This window comes from Ambystoma mexicanum, chromosome 9, assembly GCF_040938575.1.
Source record: "Ambystoma mexicanum isolate Mex_15411 chromosome 9, UKY_AmexF1_1, whole genome shotgun sequence".
NCBI lineage: Eukaryota > Metazoa > Chordata > Amphibia > Caudata > Ambystomatidae > Ambystoma > Ambystoma mexicanum.
Window position 1 is genome coordinate 1,387,439,294 of NC_090931.1, and position 23,934 is coordinate 1,387,463,227.

Genomic DNA, 23,934 nt, shown 5'->3' on the forward strand with positions numbered 1-23,934 from the left:
ATGTTGTGCTTGTCTGGAGAAAGTGTCAAATTCAGGTGTCGAAACAGACTTGGGGTTACCTGTGTTTTAGGCTTTCCCCTTGGCGCCCAGGTAGGTGCACCCACACATGTGAGGTACAGTTTACACCGGGACACCAGTGGGAACGCGGGACAGTAGGCCATGTGTTGTTGGCCGCGTGTTTCGATGGGTGTGTTGAGTGAAATGTACGGAAATTGCAGTTTTTTTCCCACATTTCGGACTTTGCGGGGGTGTCTGGGTAATACATTCTGGGCCGATTTGCGCAAATCATACCTTTGCGGATTCCCACAGGTGTCCTCTTTTCAGAAATGCATGGGGTTCCTTGTTTTCCTTGGTGGCTTGTACACCCGAGGCCCATATCTGTATGTTGTGCTTGTCTGGAGAAAGTGTCAAATTCAGGTGTCGAAACAGACTTGGGGTTACCTGTGTTTTAGGCTTTCCCCTTGGCGCCCAGGTAGGTGCACCCACACATGTGAGGTACCGTTTTCATCGGGACATCTGTGGGAACGAGAGACGGTAGGCCATGTGTTGTTGGCGGCGTGTTTCGATGGGTGCGCCACGTGAAATGTGCGGAAAATGCGTTTTTTTCCCCACATTTCAGACTTTGTGGGCGTGTCTGGGTAATAAATTCTGGGCCGATTTGCGCAAATCATACTTCTGCGGAATCCCAAGGGTGTCCTATGTTCAGAAATGCATGGGGTTCCCTGTTTTCCTTGGTGGCTTGGATACCCGAGGCCCATATCTGTATGTTGTGCTTGTTTGGAGAAAGTGTCAAATTCAGGTGTCGAAACAGACTTGGGGTTACCTGTGTTTTAGGCTTTACCCTTGGCGCCCAGGTAGGTGCACCCACACATGTGAGGTACTGTTTTCATCGGGACACCTGTGGGAAAACGGGATGGTAGGCCATGTGTTGTTGGCCGCGTGTTTCGATGGGTGCGCTGAGTGAAATGTGCAGAAATTGCGTTTTTTTCCCACATTTCGGACTTCGCAGGGGTGTCTGGGTAATACATTCTGGGTCGATTTGCGCAAATCATACCTCTGCGGATTCCCACAGGTGTCCTCTTTTCGGAAATGCATGGGGTTCCCTGTTTTCCTTGGTGGCTTGGACACCTGAGGCCCATATCTGTATGTTGCGCTTGTCTGGAGAAAGTGTGAAATTCAGGTGTGAAAACAGACTTGGGGTTACTTGTGTTTTAGGCTTTCTCCTTGGCCCCCAGGTAGGTGCACCCACACATGTGAGGTACCGTTTTCATCGGAACACCTGTGGGAATGCAGGAAGGTATAACATTTGTTGTGTTTGTGTGGTTTTCATAACGTGTTGACCCATTTGCTGGTGCCCTTTGTCACACAACCCTTTCATTTCCCAAATGTGACCTACATTTAGTCGCTGCTTTAGGCACCATACACTTTTGTAACCTGCACAAGTCACCGACCCTTGAAAAGGTCTGCCTGTGCTCTTTCAAAAAATGGATGCTTGCCGTTCCTCACCACATTGGTTTTCCCCATTTACACATGCTAAGTGCATCTGTTCAGGCCGTGAGCATTACACTCCTGTGTACCATGGCTCAGTGTTTGGCTTGTGGTATTGCTTGTTTTATAAAACACTACAAAAAATGTGTGCTTTCCTAACTGCAAGAGTCGGGGGGAATGTAGAGGAGCATTGCTTTTCTCAAAATTCATAGAAGCCATTGCCGTACCAAGCCAACCATGTCCAACACATACCTTTTTTTCGGTCATTCTCCCGCTTTTCCCCCAATCTATGGCATTTTCCCCTACCTAGTTGTTGCCTGATGTGATGCTGGAAATGCATCGGAGGGACAGGGCCTCCGTATCCTTGTCCTTTACTGCTTTTTATCATGTGTTCTGTGACATTTACCGCGCAGGAGTTCATGTGGCACTCCTGGCGGTGCAGCTCTCTCTCTTTTGGTTTGGTGAACAGACCCGTGGCATACCCTTATGGCACCCATGGGTAGGGGTATAACCCTGTGCCCCTAGTGTATGTTTTTGGGCACCTGTGTGTGATCCACAGAGCAGGGTACGGGCTGGTGGGAGCTCCATGCTGAAATGACTGGTGCCCTGAGCGTCCTCCATTTTGGGATGCCCAGGCCCTGTCATTGGAATCGGTAGATTCCTGATCGAGACAAAAAGGCCCCCATGGCCTCTTGCCTTCCATCACCTGTTACCTTGATCTTCCCAAAGTCCCAGGAAGCCCTGCCTCTGTCCCTTCCCCCTAACTGGCTGTTGGGTGGAAGTTCCGTATATGGTAGTGTGGGGAAGTGCCGACCAGACTGGCTGGAGCCTTCTCAACGACCGTATGTTGTGGGTACGCCTGTGGGTGGGACCTGGGTGAATGGAGTGTGTGATGAATATACATTCTATATTGTGGCTGTCTAGTATCTGGTGTTTGACACAATGGTTGAGACAGCCCTGCCCGAAACCGGTATGAATGCAGCTTGGAGTGTTGAATGGCTCAGTACTTGTCCCAATACACATAACTTGTTGTGAGTGTCTGGAGAGAATTGAATGGCCTGAATACCTTGTGTGCCTGATTGGCTGCCTGCCTGCATGAATGGCCGTAGTTGTAATTGGATGCTTGAGTGTGACCCAGCGGAATGAATGGGAGATCAACAGTATATCTGGGGAAATCTCACTGCTAGGAATTGTGTTCAGAAGCTGAAGTCTACTACGGCGAGTAACTGGAGTAACTGAAGCTTGATCCTGAAGCCCTGCTGGATGAGAAGAATTGCTGTTGCTCTCCTTCACAATCTGAAAGCTGCTGTGCTTCAAGAACTGACCCAGAGAGGACCTGGTAAGGCGCCCTCTTCCCGAGCTACGAGGGACCATCGTGCACAGCTGATCTTTGCTTAAGCTCCCTGGTAGACAGACCTTCGACAGGCTGCCGACCCGATACGGGGACTGCTGTGGAACTCCAAGGAGAAGTGCCCGGACTGTTGTCCGCCACTGTCGCCGACCGCCGTCGCCGACTGGAGCCACCGTGCTCTCGTTGCCTAAGCACTTCATTAATACAAGGACACTCTCATCCGCATCGTCGCCGCTGTATCCTGCCGGAGAAGGCCTGACCGTCGACGCGCCGAGGGGCATCCACCAGTGGGTTTCCCACCACCCAAAGACCACAGAGACGCAGACAACTCGACTCCATTGCTGGGCCACAGTTCTTCAACTCTTTGCGGTCCAGAACTATCGACACCGAGGTGCCCCGCACACCTCTTCCTTGCAGGACGTTTACGCTTCCCCATCAACGAGCACCGCTAGGAACGACGCGGCCACTTCAACGTCGTAGCTCGACCTTTTCTCCTTCGGCCGTTCGACGACACGTGACTCCTGCCTGAAAGGGAGGACACTCAAGAAGGGGTGTCGATTTCCCTGACGAGGAACGCTACAACGCCATGGTACTTTGCGGTTGCAGAACTATTAGAAAGTCTAGTGGGAACAATATATGGACTGGGCTTGTATCTTTCTTCTACAGGTTGCCCAGGTGGGGAGGTCTCCACACAGAACTGTGTTAATGGTAGTGACCAGTATTCTGCCTATTGCTCAACCATCTTGCTTTCCTTCCTCTCTCTACAGCTGGTTTCCTCTTTATTTTGATCTGTGTGTCATTCTGACCATATGCACTTTAAGAAGATCTAATAACGTTAGTGGTACCACTTTAGACTTGTATAGATTTACCATTGTTGATGTTCGGAGTACAAAGTGAGTTATCGTGATATTGTATATACCTTGAACATTAATTATATAAAGACTGTGTTGTAACCGATACAGTGTGTGGACATTCCTTTGTGGGTGCTTGGGGACTACACTGTACTTAAGAACCAGCTCGCATCACCTCCCGAGAAGCTAGGCATTGATTGCTCGTCCATTGCTACAGTAATAGAGAATCTTGGCAGGGGTCTCTGGGCCTCTCCTCTACCATATAGAGAGCGGACGTGCAGACCGCTGCTCTAGTCTTTACACCTGACCTACGCAAATCACCCCTTCCTAAACTTGGAATTTTGTCTACTTTTCAGAAATATATGCCTTTCTGTCCTCCAATTCAGCTTTCCTACCCTTTTCTTCCATTCCGTCCATGCATGTCCAATTGGCAAAAATGGCGAAAAACGCCTACCTCTCACAAAACAGTCGATAACCACATCAATCGTTTCCACTCAAGCTGTTCTTGAAAGCCAGGAAATTTGGGAATTCAGCACAGCAAACCATTTGTTCCTAGCTCTTACAAGGAAAAAACCACAGGCTTCTTTGTACATCATTTTATTGGCATTTTTTGAAAAACTAACCAAATGTTCCCCCTTTTGGCTTATTTTCTCTCACCCCCCTACAGCAACCTAGGATTCCCTGGTGGCATTACGACCGCCTACATGTGGGAAAAAAAGGAGCCAAATGTGGCCGAGATATCTCATGTAACAAATAAGTTACAAGGCATTGAATGGCCACATACCGAAATCACCAAAAAAGGCCATGGCACTGGGGGGAAATACCCATGGCACTTAGAGGGTTAATATTATTTTTGTATGTGAAGTTTTGGGCTACGTGGTAGAGACACATGGCTTCCAAAGCGGTACTCCTGTTTTGGTAGTATGTGTATAGTAAATTGTTTTTCAAAATGGCTTGGCTGTTGGGATCATTTTTGGCTATTGTTTCTATGTCCTCATATGATTTGAGAACTCTTTTTCTAGATTTAGCAGGACCAAGACTTAGCCATACTATATTTTCAGATTTTCCATACAAGGCAGTACCATTTAAATGGTCTGCAGCTTCATAGCAGCCACATTCTCTATGAGAGAGCATGTTTACGCCTAAACTGTACAATTTCTGTGATAGTGTCTTGACAGATGATATATCATCCCAGATGTCCTGAAGCTCTGTTTTCTCTGCTTTGGTTAAGTAGGCTGTGACATATTGTGCAACTGCAGTGGAATTGTCTGCAATGTACTGCACATCTATGTTTGCATTCCGTAGGAGGGCAATGATTGCATTGTAATCATTGATGTATTTTGATTATTCTTTTCTTTTTATGTAATATGTGTTCTTAGGTGATTTACCTTTGACATTTTGTCTAACTAAAGTTTTTTACTTGACCTGTTGTTGAACCTGGTCTAGGGAAAACTTGTTGCAGCATCTTGGGGCAGTTAGATACCTGTTGGCGTATTCTATCTTTTTATAGGTTTGAAATTGAAGTTTTGTTAATGTTTATGCAGAGATTAGCTATTAAATTTTGGTTTTAAGAATATTAAAAAAGTGTTTATAAGATTTGCTGGTAATCTCTGTTTTAGAGTAATGGTAGTATCATTACATTCAAACCATCCACATTTCTTTTTTATGTATGCAGTGTAGTGACCTGCATTGGTTGTGGCTCCTGTGTGGTAGATTACACCTATCGTTTTGAAGGTTTTCTTGCCAAGTGATATTGACCATGTGTGAATCCAGTCAGCTTGCAGTTGTTTTTAGTACCATCTGCATTGTAACGTAAAAGCATTAGTATTACGTATTTACTATGTGTCTGTATTTGTAAGTTGGAGCGATTATCTGAATTACAGGTAGTACATAATCTGCCATGGTTTGAATTTTGTACAAGTTGCTGAAATGGAATGGATTTACAGTTAGGTATCAATACATACACGAAACGTTCATTAGGGACTTGTTCCTGTGCCACATGGCTGCAGCGAGTGCATGTATGTTTCCATATGTATGAAATCTGGAAGATTTCATTTATAGGTATGTTTTTGTTTTCCAGTACTTGTAGAAAGTACATTAGAAATTATTGTGGATCTTTTTGTCAGTTTATAGTGCATTTCACCATTCCAGCACAGTAGTCTAACTCTTGCCCTATTCCAGAAACACTGTAAGTGTTGTCAGGATTTTTGGTTGTATTTCTATGAAGGACTAACATTTGCAAACACAATTGGTCTGTACTGTGTAAGTATATGTTGTCAATAATTGGTGGCAATTGGAATAGAATATTTATAGCTACATTTGCATAGCAATTTACACCAGTTGTATTTGAAAATTTGAATGGGCCTGATAGTTCTTTGTCGAAGTCATTTGTTCAGAGTGTGTGTTGCTTCTTTAATGAAGTAGTTGAGTTACTTTGAGCAGTAGATTCCCCTTTGGTTGTGGTACTTGATGAAGTATTAGCTTCTTTTACTTTCTATGGAGGAATTGCAGTGAGATCCTGTATCGTTTCAGTCTGAAGTCGTTTTCTTTTACAACGTTTTGCTTTTTTGCAGAACAGGTTAGGTTTTTAGATGGGGGTGTAGAGTGAAGGCAGTCTATTGTATTCTAGAATGCAAGGAATATCAGCATTTACTTTACTTGCATCAAAGTTGATTAGAAATAGTCTGTCAAGTGTACGTAAACGTGATAGTGCTACATAGCTCATGCCTTCTTTAAAGACTGTGCTGCCAATATCTATTAATGCTTTATCTAGGGTAAGACCTTGTGATTTGTGAATGGTAACAGTGTATGCTAAAGTTAGTGAAAATTGTTCTCTGCATACATACCTATCTTTGAAAAGAAGGAAGCGGGCTGTTAAGCGTCCTATCTTTTTAACTTCTGATAGTTTGTCAAAGAGAATATTTACAAACTGAATGTCGTTGTCACGTGGGTATGTTTGAAAGCCAACAACTGTACCAAGTGCTCCATTAACTAGTCCTTGCTCCACGTCAAGGTTACGTTTAAGCATTACTCTACAGTTTAAAGATAATATTAATATTTTCTCCAAACAAGCTGAGTTTTCTAAGGTATTTAGTCTTGTTGTGGCTTGTTGAACATGGGTGGTGTCATACCATGTACGTCCAAGGTTGACATTTCCTATGCTGCCAAGAGTTTTACGGCACAGTTTGTGCCCTAAGGTTTTAAAAATAGGTTCGCCTTTCACTACTGTCAATTGAAGAAGATCTCCGAAAACAATAATGTGTTTTCCTCCAAAGAGCTCTTTGTAGTCTGTTTTGAGTACCTCTTGTAATCTGAGGTGAATCATAGCCAACATTAGGTTGGAGACCATAATCACCTCATCTTTTAGTAGCATTTGCATTTGTTTCAAAACTCTGCATAGTTCCATTGCAGCTTCTGTAGAAAGTTTGTAATAGTCTAATTTGTTTTGATGTTCTACTGGAAGGAGTAGTAATCGGTGTAAAGTGACACCGCCTATGTTGTAGGCAGCTAAACCTGTGGGGGCAGTCACAAAAGCTGACAGTTTGTTGTTTTTCAATTGTTGGAGGAACTTGCTGATGATTTTGATTAAGAATGTTTCACTTGAACCAGCTTGACCACTGATGTATAGCAGTATAGGTTTGCAGTCTTGGCAGGTACAGTTTTTATTTTCATGTTGCACCCCATGTTTAATTTGTTTTGTTACTTCTTGGAAAATGCTTCGCTGCTCATTGTTCAGTTGTGATTTTAGTACAGTGAAGCCTTCTGTAGCTTGTTCATACTGACACATGGTGTTTTCTACTTCTGTCATGGCTAATTCTGCCTCATTTACTATTAGGGGCTGTCCAAGTGGTTCTTGGCTTCCTGTTACAGAAGGATGACTACTGTCAGGAGTTTCCACTTCTAGTTGGGCCTGGAGTTCTTCTTCGTGTTGCTGTTCATTGTGCAACATTGTTTGGTACTGTGTAACGTTTACGTCTGTTAAAGTGCTTTCATTTGCTTTGAAAGCGTCTTCATAGGAGTCATACGTATCCAGTAACTCTTCTTCTTTTCTCCATGGTTTAAGAAGTTGTAGCAGGGACATGTAATACAGTTCTTTATGTTGAGGAGTTTTTAATGACAATTTGATATGGTTAATTAAGCTGTGTTTGGTAAATTTCATCAAGCTGCCTTCACAATTTGCTAGTCTGTATCTATCTTTCTTTTCATCTGGTTTAATATTATTTTTGTATGTGAAGTTTTGGGCTACGTGGTAGAGATACATGGTTTCCAAAGCAGTACTCCTGTTTGGGTAGTATGTGTCTAGTAAATTGTTTTTCAAAATGTTTTGGGTGTTGGGATCATTTTTGGTTATTTTTTCTATGTCCTCATATGATTTGAGAACTCTTTTTCTAGATTTAGCAGGACCAAGACTTAGCCATCCTATATTTTCAGATTCTCCATACAAGGCAGTACCAGTTAAATGGTCTGCAGCTTCATAGCAGCCACATTCTCTATGAGAGAGCATTTTTATGCCTAAGCTGTACAATTTCTGTGATAGTGTTTTGACAGATGACATATCATCTCAGAGGTCCTAAAGCTCTGTTTTCTCTGCTTTGGTTACGTAGGATGTGACATATTGTGCAACTGCAGTGGAATTGTCTGCAATGTACTGCACATCTATATTTGCATTCCATAGGAGGGCAATGATTGGACTGTAATCATTGATCTATTTTGATTCTTCTGTTCTTTTTATGTAATATGTGTTCTTAAGTGATTTACCTTTGACACTATGTCTAACTGAAGACATGAAGTTGTTTACTTGACCTGTTGTTGAAACTGGTCTAGGGAAACCAAAGCAGCATTTGGTGTAGCATTTCCCTTTGATTTTATATTTGCAACGACAATATTTCCCACATTTGTGTCTTTGAAATTGTGAAATGTGTGCATGAAGGTCACTATGTGTTGTTTGTGAAGGGATTTCACAAGTGGAATATTTTTGGATGAACTGCAAAACAGTGGCATCACTGTCCTGACCAAATTTAGGAGCATCTTTAATACATAATAGCATGTGGATGTGTGGTGCTCCTCTGGCTTGGTATTCTTTTCTCCAAAAGAAGTGTTGCACTTCTCCGAGGGGAGGGACAGTCTTATTACAAATAAAGTGTAGCATAGCAATGAAGCAATCATGGAAATATCTTGATACATTTACAGAATCTATAGAGCAGAGTTCTCCTGGTGTTTTTATATCTATGTTTGTTTTGTTTTTGTTTGATATGCGTAGGAAATCACGTAAATCTTCCCATGCATATTTTGCACAGCTGAATGTAACAAACCAAGTGGGAGGGCCAAGGGTTCATACAGCGTATATCTCCATGACCTCGGAACCAGTATTCTTTTGTACCACGCATGTTTGCTAAAATATTTGTAATACTTGACTGTAAAACCTCATCTTTTTCAAGCACTTTTTGTAATAATTGCATAGCTGACATATTTTGAAAATGGGTCCCTGATTTTAATGTGTGTGCAACTCCATAGCATAGAGTTGCTAGTTCACTTTCAAAGAGAAGCTGGAATATGTATTCCACGTTTTTGTCTGGATATAGGGTTGTCAGAATACATTCGTAAAGAGCGATATTCTGATGCTGTTATCTTTGTGGGTCTATCATCGTACCTTCCTCCTTTTCCAGTAGGAAAGAATAGAGGAAAAGCCTGTGCTTCTATACTTTTTTCCCATATGCTGATTGGAGATCCTTTGGCTTGTCACATTTGGTATGTTTCCAGTGCATCATCTATAGTGTCTTTAGAGTGTAAAGGATGAATTGTATAATGGTCTAAAATACTGGATTCTGTAGCAGAATTTAGAAGTTGAAATTGACCAGTTTCTGGTGACTCTTGAATTATTTCAATGGTTTATCTATGCTTTTCTTCAATATTAATTTCTTTGTAGTATTGATTGTTGTCTTTTAGATTTTGCAGGGCTTGTCTAACTTTATGTAAGTCTCGAGTTGTTGCCACATTTGTTTGTCTTTTGTAGGTATGCCATTTACTAAGACAATTAAAGATTGATCTACTGGACGTTGCACTCCCAGAGGGCGTACATTTTCTGTAAGAACTAATGTAAATAAACTACTTTGCCATGAATGCCTTTCACTAATTCAGAGGGAGGTAATTTTGCTGTTTTTGGTTGAAGGTGTGTTGTTGCTTGAAATGGGTGCACTGTTTGAATTATGACGCTCTCATATAAATTGAGTTGTTGCAGGAGTTTTGGTAGTGGGAATAATTCCAAGTTATTTGTGATAGCACGTGAAGGAGTTTGGTTGTTGTCAAGGTTTGCAGTGCAGTAAATGCAAAGTATTAAGGGATCAGTAATTTTGTATTTGTTTTCTGCTATAAGGAGAGCTAATTGGAACCATTTGGAATCTTCATTGTCTTCTATTTTGTACGTTATATCTACAGTTTTTGTGCTATTTTATAGAAAGTTTGCGGCAACCCACACACACATGGTTTGGTACTTCAGCAGATGTAGTTTTAAACTTTAGTATTTCTTTTTTGTATGTGTGTAATAGAAGGTTGCTATTTGTACAGTAGTTGCTAGTTTGTTTTAAAGCTATAGCATTTTGTAAGTGGCTTTCAATTCCAAAATATTTTCTCTGGATATAATCTGTTTCTTCGAGTAGTTGTTTTTAGAAGATTGTTATTTAAATTGGCTAGTGCTAAAGCAGGACTTTTAGCATAGTAGAGTTTATGGAACAGATTTCTTATGGTTGAATGATGTGTTAATATCATTTTGATATGATGCAAGGTGCTTTTGCAAATAGGTCCTAAAATGCCGGCTAATGAATGTCCTTGTAGTCCTGTGTATTTGCGCACTGGACAGGCATCCATATTTTGTAGTAGTTTTATTTTGAATTTTTCTTTGCTTTTTACATACTGATTGAGGAACTGGCGTAAAGATTTGAAAGATTTTTTGCCAATGTTACACATTGATATGCACGCCCATTTGTAGACTGGACGTTTTGGTTCAGTGGAATGGAGAGGCCATACTGAGTTTTCTGGGGATATTTTTGTGAGTTTCTTGTTCCATAATGGTGTTACTAAGTTTTTCATACCCTCATCCACTGCTATGTATGGCAATGGGGTTTGTTTGCTTTTGTTTATATGCTTCTTCATAAAAATATGGTTCTGTGCTCGTGGTGTGACTCCATTCACCTCCACAAATGTTTAAGAAGCTATTTTTGTTGATATTCTGTTTATTGAGAAGTCTTTTTTGTAGTTTAGTAGTTAGTTTTGTTAGGGGTTTCATTCTTTTTAAACCTAAAATAAATAACTTCCCTTTGAGAAGGATTGCACTGTCTATCAGAGGTTCTAGGATTAATTTTCCATGGTAGGTTTAAAGGATAGTTCCGGGACTTTTTTTTTATTGTCCCTACGGTTCGGCCATGTGTTTTTAAGCATAAATCGGTAGATCGTAGAAAACTTTCCTATGGACCTTACCCGACTTTTCGTCCATTAACGCACTCGAAATCAGCCTCCATTTTGTGATAATCCTATCATTTCCCACCATCGACCTGGCTCACCTGCCTTTGCGGCACTAAATCAAATCCCCCGCCCCTGAGCCTGACATCAGCAGACGCGTACCGCCCATTTCCCAACGCCAAAGCACGTTTTGTGTCAACAATAGCTGCGCCTCAGCTAATGACGTGTCGCCATGGAAATGGCAGGACGCCTCTTTCCTCAATGAGTATAAACACACCGTTTCACAACACACAGCAGCAGATTTTCGATTCCATTACTCTCTCTGTGTTACTTTGAGTATTCTGTGACTCGTTTCTGTGCTCTGGTCAGCTACCTTCGCCGCTTCTAGGCCTTGTGAACACCTGTACCTTCTCTGTAAATTATTTTACTTTCTTTACCACACAATGGCTACAATAATGCCGTATATGTACGAGCCCGAGTATACCGAGGAGGAACTACTGGAAAGGCAAGCACGCAAAAACGATGGGGATTCGGACGGCAGTTGGGAGGACCAGTCAACGGATGAAGAGCCTGGACCATGTCGCATGGACGGCGTCTCCACCTGGTGCACGTGTAATCAGTGCGAGCTAATGCCAACTGAGGAGGAGAACTGCTGCTGCCATGAAAATTCCGGGTGCTTGGCCTACATTTCGGAAGGCGAGCAAAGTCCGCAGGAAGGCGAGCAAAGTCCGCAATGCATCACCAAGCTGCCAGAGTTCAGGGAAGCCTGCCTCTCACGGACCGTGTTGAGGATGATGATGGTGCTTATGCACGAACTTCGCGGCACTGTTCGTCCGCGTAATCCGAGTAACGAGTAAGTATACTCTGGTTGTGATGTCAGTGATGCCACTACTATTTCATGGTTGTCTCCCACATATAAAATTACATCTACATATCATTCGAACGCATGTAAATTGGTTCCATATTGTGCATTTTCTAGATATAATTTTTTTCAAAGCAGAATGACATGTTTTACCTGAATCGACATTGATAAGAAAGTTTTGTCATTTTAATACAGTTTGCATCTTTCTTTTTCACAGGTGGTACAGGCTGGTGGCCTATCGTTGCTTCACTTGGTGGCTTCACGGGAGGCTCGGACACCGCGTTCGGAGAGTAATACCTGCCTGTGCGGTACTTGCCATTAGACAACATTTCCCCAGCGACAGTGGACAATACCGCAGGTTTTCCCTGGATGTGCTGCAACCGGAATTTTACAATGTGTAATGTTTATTATTTATGTTCAATTGAAATTAAGATCTAAAATAAAACCCAACATATATTTTAACAATGGTTGTTTTGATTTTTTAAATTAATCTAGTGTGTCTCCATTGAATAGTCTTCCTGTGCCTTGTCTTGTCACACCACATGTCTCCGGCCAGCATCCTCCCTCACGCTGGCCGCCCACCGTCAATCCACATAACCGTTGAACCCATATGCAGCAGTCATACATATATTATTTTGCGGGTTGGCATCAAGCCTCCCGGCCTTGCCTCCTCCCCCAAAAATACTTACCACACCACTTTGTTCAAGCGTTGGCAATAAAAGGCCGTTGGATTTTATTGATACAAAACATGGTTATAGGTAAATAATCAATATGGTTGATCATAATAAATCATCCTTTTGGGCACCGGCTACAGAGATGACCCCCTCTGGCCCGTGCCGCCTTGCCACCACAGGCCAGCCTGCTACTGACTAACTGCCTAGGCATCCAGGGTCTCCAGGGTGAACTGCACCCATATATTCTCCTGGGAGGGTGAGGTATTTATAAACTCACCCCCCTGCCTTCCATGTACTAGATCCTGCAGCCTGCCTCTTACATGCAGTTAGATGGCCTCTCCTTGGTGAGGCCCTGTGGCAAACGAGTCTTGTCTGCACGACCACCGCCCCAATCCACCCCCCACCCTATCAAAGGCAGTTCGCACCGGGGTACTTGCGCTGGCAAGTGGAGCCGTCAGGGAGCGATAAAGGCCAAGAGGTGCCAAAGACCATGTACACTTCAAAGTGGTCTATAGAGCATGGGTTGTTGTTCCCATGTCTACCTCCAGACCCTGTGTCCCCTGCCAAGCATCCCCCCTCACGCTGGACGCCCCCCTGCAATCCACATAAGTGTGTCTCCATTCACGAGTCTTCCTGTGTCTTGTCTGCACGACCACGCCCCAATCCACCCCCCGCCCTATCAAAGGCAGTTCGCACCGGGGTACTTGCGCTGGCAATTGGAGCTGTCAGGGAGCGATAAAGGCCAAGAGGTGCCAAAGACCATGTACACTTCAAAGTGGTCTATAGAGCATGGGTTGTTGTTCCCATGTCTACCTCCAGACCCTGTGTCCCCTGCCAAGCATCCCCCCTCATGCTGGACGCCCCCCTGCAATCCACATAAGTGTGTCTCCATTCACGAGTCTTCCTGTGTCTTGTCTGCACGACCACCGCCCCAATCCACCCCCCGCCCTATCAAAGGCAGTCCGCACCGGGGTACTTGCGCTGGCAAGTGGAGCTGTCAGGGAGCGATAAAGGCCAAGAGGTGCCAAAGACCATGTACACTTCAAAGTGGTCTATAGAGCATGGGTTGTTGTTCCCATGTCTACCTCCAGACCCCGTGTCTCCTGCCAAGCATCCCCCCTCATGCTGGACGCCCCCCTGCAATCCACATAAGTGTGTCTCCATTCACGAGTCTTCCTGTGTCTTGTCTGCACGACCACCGCCCCAATCCACCCCCCGCCCTATCAAAGGCAGTTCGCACCGCGGTACTTGCCCTGGCAAGTGGAGCTGTCAGGGAGCGATAAAGGCCAAGAGGTGCCAAAGACCATGTACACTTCAAAGTGGTCTATAGAGCATGGGTTGTTGTTCCCATGTCTACCTCCAGACCCCGTGTCTCCTGCCAAGCATCCCCCCTTACGCTGGACGCCCCCCTGCAATCCACATAATGCCACGACACATACACGTCATTCATTCACAAACACACCCCTGTTTCGATTCTTTATAACCCACTTCATATTTCTAATGAGAACTTCTTTGCGCTTTGCTAGTCAACCCGTGAAGGTGCTGCTTATCTGCTCTTCGTCTCTGTGAACTTCCGTGACCACTTCTGACCACTTCGAGCAAACTCGCCAGTTTGCAACCTGTGAACTGCTCCCTGTTCTACGACAAGAAACTACTCTGATCCCTGCATCTAACTGTTTGTTCGTCAAGGTAAGGACATGTACCATAATCATTTTGCGTCCAATTTGTTTTAATTTATATCTATTTGCTAGTAGTCATCAAATTGCATCCATGTTTTCTTTTCGTTCACGAGAACCTTGCATTGAACCTTTTATGTGTCATTTAACTTTTTAACACATTGGTATTCATAGAGAATTGTTGATCTTTACTTTTCAGAACTTTCCACAATGCCTGCCTGTTCCATTGGCGGTTGCCCTTCGAAGATCCATAACAAATCTGAAGGTACTGTAATGCATGTTTTCCCTAAGACAATAGATCAGATAAGAGAATGGGTCCGATATTGCGGATATCCACCGTCTGAGCTTGAAAGTAGAGTCCTAGAAGTCTTTGCGGACAAGAGGGGTGATCGATACCGCATCTGCAGCAGGCACTTTAGCTCAGACATGTACTCCACATCATTGCTAATAAAGAAGAAAACACAGCGAGCGAAGCGAAAATTGCTCTCAACCGCTATTCCCACTCTATTCGTTCACATCCCTCCACTGGTGAGTCAAGTTTACGGATTTAGCTCTCGGCCTTGCGGTAGTGTGTAGCATTAGCTAACAATAATTTCCCAATTTATGTATCCACTCAATATGAAGGCGGAAGATTCTCCATCCGTGTCGTTATTGCAGTCATCAGCCACTTCAAGCGCCTATCGGGTAATCTTACTTAGCTATTCTGACACTGACTTGTTTTAGGCATGTAAATCAATAGTTTTAATTTATCGTGTAATTATTTTACCTAATGGTACACCATAGTACTCGTCCTGTACTCTTTCTTTTCAGTTATAATTATTGTTATCCAAAATAATGCAAGTACTGTCTTTCAGGGAGATGCTGAGGAGTCCAACGCATTGACGACAACCGTTGATGTCACTCAGATGCTCGAGGTACGTTTCCGGACAGTTCCATCGATGGAGATCATCAGATCTTGCATTCTTGTAGCGTGATTGTTACACACAATGTTTCTTTCGTTTTTAGCCATTGATATGTTCTTCTGTCATCGCCCTCCTATGTGTCTTCTTTTTTCAATATTGTGTTTATTACTAATGAAAGTCCTATGTTTCAGGGAGTCGATGGAGCATTAGTCCAAGAAGAAGGGGGAGCATGCAGTTACGGGTCGGCGCAACAGCTTGCAGAAGTGTGCACCGCAGTTACAGCGTCCCTTGATGTTCTTATGCATTTCGAGGTATGGATACTGACAGTTCGATCAAGCGAGATCATATGACGTGATTACATCCGCTATACTTCCTTCTTTATTAATGCAAGTACTATCTTTCAGGGAGATGACGGAGCTTCTTCTACAAGAACATCACCCCTAGTAGTTGATGCAGATCTCTGGGTGGTGATACTTCCAACGATGGAGCAAATCGAATCATATTTAGATATCCATTATTTATTTTAGACAACTGATCATTTGTGCAGGTCTATTTAGATGAGCCGTTGACGCCTGCACAAAGTTTATGTTCTTTTTAACAAAATAGAAAACCATACTAATGCAATTACTGTGTTTCAGGGAGTTGCTGAAGCGTCATCTTCAAAAATATCATCAATGGAAGTCTATGCGGAGCCCGAGGTATGGATCTTGACAGTTCCATCTAACTAGATCAACAATGCGTGAATAATTGTCGTTTGAATGTTCTACACAATGCGTTCATTCCTTTTCTGCTATTGAGATGTACGTATGGGTATTGGTCCCCAAGTACATTTTGTGTTTTCAATATTATTATACATACTAATGAAAGTTCTATGTTTCAGGGAGTCGATGGAGCGTCAGTGCGTGATGGATGTGCTTATCATGAAAATATAGTCGTTGCAGCGCGAGAGGAAGTGGAGACATGCACACACGAGTCGGAGCAACAGCGTCCAGATGTTGAAGTTCGAGGCAAGAAAGTTTCAAAGAAAAGAAAGCAAAAGAAGGTTAGTGTCCTGGTCACTATATTATGTTGTTTTTCACTGTTAATAGTTCAATACTGTAAGTTGTGTTTAAACTGAACATCCCTTTTCCAATCTGTCCTCTAGTTGCGAGTGGGTGTACGAACTAGATCTACACAGACAGTGAAGCGAACGAGAGATGTTGCTGGTCAAACCTTTTGGCAGGGACTTGAGACTGGAGATGCATCGTGCCAATGGGAAGAATATGAAGTGATTGACAACGGAGCTATACCACCACCAGCCATTGATAGTGAATGTCCTCCTGGTAGTTCGGATGCAGTCGGAGATCAATTCACAGAATCCACACCCGCAAAAACTAAGAGCGCGAGAAAGTTGAAGAAATTGTTTTATTCTCCCATCGCCGGAGAAGGAACAGATGTTGCAATGGAAGAGAATGAAATGGACGACAATGAAACACCATCAATATCACTGAACATAGCGGAAGACGATATCAGAGATTGTACCTTTCATGTGAGTGACATGTCCTCAACGTTACAGGCCGAACCAGCTGGGATGCAGAGTGACAGTATAAGGAAAGAGGCCAAATTCATTGTATTCGATAGTTGTTTGATGGATATTATTATGATGATGAAATGTGGGCATTCGGTTGGTGGGGAAGTATGTGGGGAGCCATTGATTAATGTGACTCGTGCAATTCGAGGCACTAACCTTAAAATACATGCCACCTGTACACAATATCATCCGTTCTCATGGTCTGCACAACCCATGCTGGGGCAACTGCCAGCAGGCAATCTACTTTGTGCAGCGGCCGCACTTTTTAGTGGTTCAAGTTTTAAAAAGTTACAGTATTTCTTTCAGTTTGTGGGAATCCATTTCATTGCGAAAACCCAGTTCTACAAATACCAAACCGATTATCTATTTCCAGCCATTAGCGAAGCTTGGAGAATGGAAAAAATGTCCATTGAAAGTACATTTGCGGGCAAACGGTTCAGGCTAGCCGGTGATGGACAGTGCGACAGCCCAGGATTTTCAGCCAAGTACTGCACCTACCACTTTCAGGACATGGAAAGTAAGAAAGTTGTGAGTTCGGTGGTCGTGCAGGTGTCACAAAGTACATCCTCAGTGGCCATGGAGAAAGTTGGCTTTGTAGCATCATTGCAAGAACTACAATCGCGGGGAATGGTGATCGACCTGATAGCCACGGACAGACACGTTTCAATTGCCAAGACAATGAGAGAAGAGTACAAAAATATAAATCACCAATTTGACGTATGGCATCTTGCAAAAACAATCAATAAAAAAATGTCGGCTGCAGGTAAAAAAAAAGATATGCAAGGTATTTCACAGTGGTCCAAGTCAATCAGCAACCATCTTTGGTGGAGCTCAAAAACATGTGAAGGGTCGTTGGAAATTCTACTGGAAAAATGGCGGTCAGTAATGCTACACTGTAGCAACGTTCACCGCTGGTCCACAAACCAACATTTCCACAATTGTGAACATGGCCATTTGTCCACAGAGGAGGCACGGAAGAAGAAGTGGTTGATTCCTTCATCACCCACTCACAAAGCCATTGAAAAGATTGTATTTGATAAAACTATAACAAGAGATTTGAGGGGACTCACGGAATTCTGCCACACAGGAGATTTGGAGGTGTTCCACAATATGTGCCTAAAGTACAGGCCAAAACGATTGCATTTTGGCATGGAGGGCATGATAAATCAGACTCTTCTAGCGGTCTTGGCACATAACCATAATGTTGGCCGTCAACAAAGTAGGACGACCGGAACTTTAGGGACACTTCGCTACAATAAGGCCTTCACTAAAAGAAGTAAACAATGGGTGATCAAACCAGTGTTTGAGGATATGCAATATGAGTTTATTGAGAGACTTATCGTTGATATCATAGATAGGCACATACATGGAGTTGTGAACGAACCTATGCAGGGGACAACTGCATTGCCACCCAACATTGCCTCTGTTCCATGTCCACCTAAAGCAGAGCTCATTGAGAAATACACATCACGGTTTAAATGATTGTAATTTGATTGTCTGTTCTCTCGAGTCTCCTCATGTCGCAGGCTCATTGAATATGTGTATCTATGTAATGTGTAAATAAAAGTGATTTCTCAGTGTACATGCAATGTGTCTCTCCACCCTTGCCCCGCTCTTCACCGTGCAGTAGTGCGAACCACCCGGGTGTCACCTGTGACCTTGCTCTCGAGTCTCCTCATGTCGCAGGCCCATTGAATATGTGTATCTATGTAATGTGTAAATAAAAGTGATTGCTCAGTGTACATGCAATGTGTCTATCCAACCTTGTTCATTTGCGCATTAAATTAAACCAAACAGTAATATAAATCATTTTTCAAAAAATATAGAATGTCTCCGTATTTATGGTTCTCTGGGGCTGCAAAGCACGCAGACAAAATGCAAAGATGGAGTGGAAATTTCAAGTCCTGTGAGATGGCCTTACACTGAATGTAGCTAACTAGGAATGTGTGCTCGTTCAAAGTGAAGGTCAGCTGCTTTGATTTTTTGCTCGGGTGCCGGAATGGCCCACGACTCAGTATAAGGTTCTATTGTTATTTGACCTTGACAGGCCGGGACCATCCCGAAAGACTTCTTTTTGGGAGTGTGGTGCAATAACGTAAGAAACGATAATGAATAAAATTTCAGAAACGATAGCCACGTTCATTAGAAGAAATAACGTCGGCATAGAAGGAGTGGTATTTCGGGGCTGCCCTACGCACAGACACAATGGAAAATGCAAATATAATGTAAGTAACTCTTTAGATGAGTTTATACCGCAATTTAATTACTATACAGTGGCTTTAAAGACGGGTTAAGTTGTACTTGTTCGTTCTATGTGGCATATTATTTTGTACCGCGCACTATCTATCTTTTACGGAAGCACCTCAAAACCTTCCTCTTTGCTTCTGCTTTCTCTCTCCCTCTCCCCTGCTACAACTGGTCCACTGTGTGCGACCTCGGTCCTGGGCCCTTCCTCTCTCCACCTGCACTGCCTCCCTGTCAACCCCTGCACTGGGGGACTGTCTCAGTATCCTGTATCCTACAGCCCCCCCTTCCCAGCACTTGTTCTGCACTTACCTTGCACTTGCCACCAGCTGGCCCTATGTATTTATTATTTTATGCTACTTACCTTGTACTCCACTTCCCCCTCCCCTTCCCCTTGCACTTTTACCTTCCCCCTACCCCTGCACTTGCGCAATCTGAATGACACCTGGCCTAGTAGGATCGTTGTCTGTCTTCTCCTTGTCCCCCCCCTCCCTGCCTCGCCACGCCTTCAAACACTTGTGTATAGGCGCGTTGCAAATGCCATATTATATCATATCAGTGACAAAGTGGTCCACTGGCGCTCAGGCGGCTCTGAAAAAGGCGGAGGAGAGGGGGTGGGTTACTGGAAATGACGTATAATATCCAGTAGCGCTGTCCTAGCTATGAAATGAATAATTTTAATAAAGATCTGATGGTGAGACTAATTTCATTTTTTATGTTTTTAAAACAGGTACATCCTGCATTATTGTCTGTGTCACGAGTACCAGACACCGGCGGATGGGTTTTTCAACCGCCAGTTGCTTCTCCGCGTGAACAACGTTACCACCCTGACCATTTTATGGGACGATTGCCAAGTACAAGTATGCCCTTACGCGGTACTAACGGCTAGATGCAACATACATACTGTTGTGGTGGCCTAGTGCCTCGTTGTTGGAACAGCCATGCGATTAACAGTGCGACCGAAGAGCTTATTTTATCGTAAACCAACACCCTGTGTACTGCACACGAACATCGCTTGCCTCAAGAAGAACTATTTTGGATCGAGAGCAAAGAAAAATGCAAATCGCTGAATATTCTCTAAACATTTGATGTCCAATAAATGTACTTTACCAAATTTACAATCTTGCGGTTTGATTTAAAAGTACAGTTTCATTTTCCGAATTGTGGCGCGCTGTGTTGTGAGCTGATCTGTGTTGGTTTCCGGGTTCTGTGTGGAGTCGCGTAGAAGACGCCTAGGCGCGTTTGCCTACGCAGCACAGTCACGTCACGGATAGAGGCGGGGAATATGAATGTTTTGATAAAGTCTGTTTCAGGGGCGGGGGATATGATTTAGTGCCGCAAACGCAGGTGAGCCAGGTCGATGGGGGGAAATGATAGGATTATCACAAAATGGAGGCTGATTTCGAGTGCGTTAATGGACGAAAAGTCGGGTAAGGTCCATAGGAAAGTTTTCTACGATCTACCGATTTATGCTTAAAAACACATGGCCGAACCGTAGGGACAATAAAAAAAAAGTCCCGGAACTATCCTTTAAGTGTTGTGCATGATTTCTCTCCTGTTTTTATAAGGTACTGAAGGACTTTGTTTTGTATGGTTACTTGTCACTACATCAAGATTTATAGGTGCACTGTTAGCAGTAGTGGTAGCTGAAGTCTTGTTAATCACTTTCTGTTTTGTTTTACATTTTGATAGAGGAGGCAATGTTTCTGTACAGGAAGCTTGTTTTATTTCGCTTAATGACTGTATTAGCTGTTTTGTTTGAACTTTTGGTACAAAATCTGCTAGAGATGGATGCTTATTTTGGACACTTATTTTGATTTGCTCTACTTCTGTGCTGCTTTCTACAGAGTTGCTTTTTGGTAGGCATTCTTTGGGGTCTGTTGGAGAAAAAAAGAAAGTGTGGGTTGGGCTGTTGTGCAGTGCATGCGTGCTTTGTGCATGAGTGTCTGAGTATGATGGTACAGATGTTTGTGGAGGTTTGTGATTGTGCAATGGGCAGCTACATCAAGTTGGGAAGGCTATTCTTGTATTTGTGTGTTACTATACTGGGCTTCAGATAACAATATAAAGTATGCAGCTGGTGAGGGGAGGCACTAATACTAAATCTAATGGTACAGGGTTAAAACACATGTTTGTTCTACAATACTAAAATGCTAGTGTGTTTGAGCAACAATTAGAATATTATGGTAGTATTGTACTTACTATTTTGGATGGAAAGAGTAGGTTTCTTCTACGTTCTTGTTCGTACTTCAGACGCTCCTGCTTTTCAGGAGAGTGGTCTTCACTGCAACTGTAAAAGAAAGACGTTAGTGAATATGTGTGTTCATAGCACTTTTGTTAATGTAGACATTGATTTTTTTGTTTTTGTAGTATTAGTGTTTTCTGATAACTGAGCATAGTATGCACATGCACTTTCCTTTGCTTATGTGCATCCTGCATATTTTACTTAGAATCTGTTAGTTGAACATGTTTTACAAATGAGTATAATAGTAAACATATAGAGCACCCTTGGCTTTTTAAGGCTATGTTATTGGATGTTAGGAGATAGAAGAAATAATCATATGCATTTTTTGCTATTTTTACAGGGTAAATGGCAGAAATTGTACAGTAAAGCATGCAAGGTATGCGTTTGTGAACGTGTGGGAAATAAAGCAGAAGGATTTGATGTAGAGGCAGTGGTGTTGTTTCAGCTGGGAGCCTTTCTAATGATATTGTCTGTCTTTGTGCATGAATGAAGATGCATGTATTCAACCTGGCTGCATGTCATTTTTATAACACACTAGAAAGCCTTTTTCCATAACTATACTGCTATTTCTCCCATCTTTCAATATGAAATGACACTTGTTTAGATAGCTGTGTGTGTAAACAAAAATTTGGAGAGCAGACAGGTTTGCAAGTGACACTTGATCATAGCAGATGGGAGAAATGACAGTAAGTTAATTTTACAGTTTATACAGGGTAAGCAGCAGTTACTCTGTTTATATGCATTCATAGAAGAGCTGTACATGTACTGTGTAGAAAATATTCATACCTGTAGTCTGTGTTCATGCATGTGGATGTGCATGAATCTGCAAGTAGAAATCTTGGGGAGTTTTACAGTAGTTGTTGCTGTAGTTCCTTTGCAGTCACAGCCCAATTGTACTGAGAGTGATCAATAGTACATCTAAAGTGCTGATCTGTCATGATGGAGTTAGATGTAGAGTTCTTGGATGTGATTGGCGGATGGTTGTGTGACTGCTTAACAGTAGCCAATGAGGGAATGGTGCAGAGAGTGAAGTGGAAAGGGTAGAAGGGCTGCCCCAGTGTTATACGCTCCGCGGACACCGCAGCTGTCCGCGGACAGTGCGTGCCACATACAGGACTTCTCAACATATCTGGAATGGAAATATGACTGTGGGGATCAGCCAATCAGGTGTTGAGGTTGCGGTTTGTGTTGAGAGAGGCTGTGTGTAGTGAAGATGGCAGAGGTGGAGAAAGTCAGGGTGTTGGTGGTTGGATATATGTTTGTGCATGGTTTGGAGCAGTATGCTAAATGCAGGAATGTGACAAACAATTTTGATGTTAAAGGAGTGGAGGTGGTGTGGAGCACTGTGCCTGGTTTCAATGTGCAGGGAATTGTACAAGTTTGTAGAGATATGGGCAGGGTGAACAGTATGCATGTAGTTGTTTTGCACTGTGGTGCTTTGCATTTGGGCTATGTCAGTGCCCCTACTTTGTTGGAAGATCTGGAACACTTGGTTCAGGCAATAATGAAAGTACTTCCAAATGCCAACGTTATTTTTTCTGGTTTAGTACCTAGAGCCATATGGGCCAATAGTTCTGTTTTTTGTCCTCAGAAAAATGTTGCTAGGTGTGCAATCAACCGAGGAATGTTTGCTTTCATGCATAGAGCTGGCATGTTCTTTTGTAATAATGAGAACATTGATTCTGGTAATGTTGTTTATTTTAAAGAAGATGCCATGCTCTTTTGTAACATAAGGATTGCTTTGCAGAAGCTAATGTGAAGATTTTTGGAGGAAAATAAGGAGAAAAAAACAAAAAGTACAAAATAAAAGGTGTTACTGAAGCATCTTCAAAAAAACAAAAAAATATATTTTCAGAACCAAACTCAAAGGGGAAATGGGGCACACTATTTAAATTTTCATTCCCCACTCTCAAATATTTTGATTTGTCCACGGACATCGCGGTTGTACACGGACAGGGATTTTGGGGTTGAGAGGCATGCAAATGAGACTGAGCAGAGCAAGGGATTGGTCAATAAGGTTTACTGGGTGTGTTGTGTAAGGAAAGAGTTTGTCAGAAAGTATTTTTCCTGAGAGGAGAGCAGATAGCTATGGCTGTGTGTTTCAGAAAGCAGATTGTTTGGATTTTGCAAGATTTGTGGATAAATTGGTTGGAGGTGCATCAGATCGCTGTGGAGTGGCTGTACATCTTGGATTCCCTCATGTGGAAGTGCACTGGCATGGAATGCTTGGAATGAAGTGGCTGGATTTGGTACCTCTCTGTGCTACTTTGGTGACACAGCGTCATGCAGACATTATTATTATTCATTGTGGAGGGAACAGTTTAGGACATATGTCTGGAATCTCTTTGCAATTTGCAATGAAAGAAGCACTTGGGAAAGTCATGGACATGTATCCAAACTCCAGAGTAATTTTTTCCTGTATTGCACAGAGACAAATGTGGCTGCATTCTTTTTCATTTGGTCCACAAATGGAGAAAGCAAAGCGCAATGTTAACAAGGCTGTCTGTGCCTTTTTGAGAGATGTTGGTATGTCCTCTTTTCAGAATATAAACATTATGTTTCGTAGTAGACACATTTTTCGCAGAGATGGAGTACATCTTACTTATGCCAGCAATC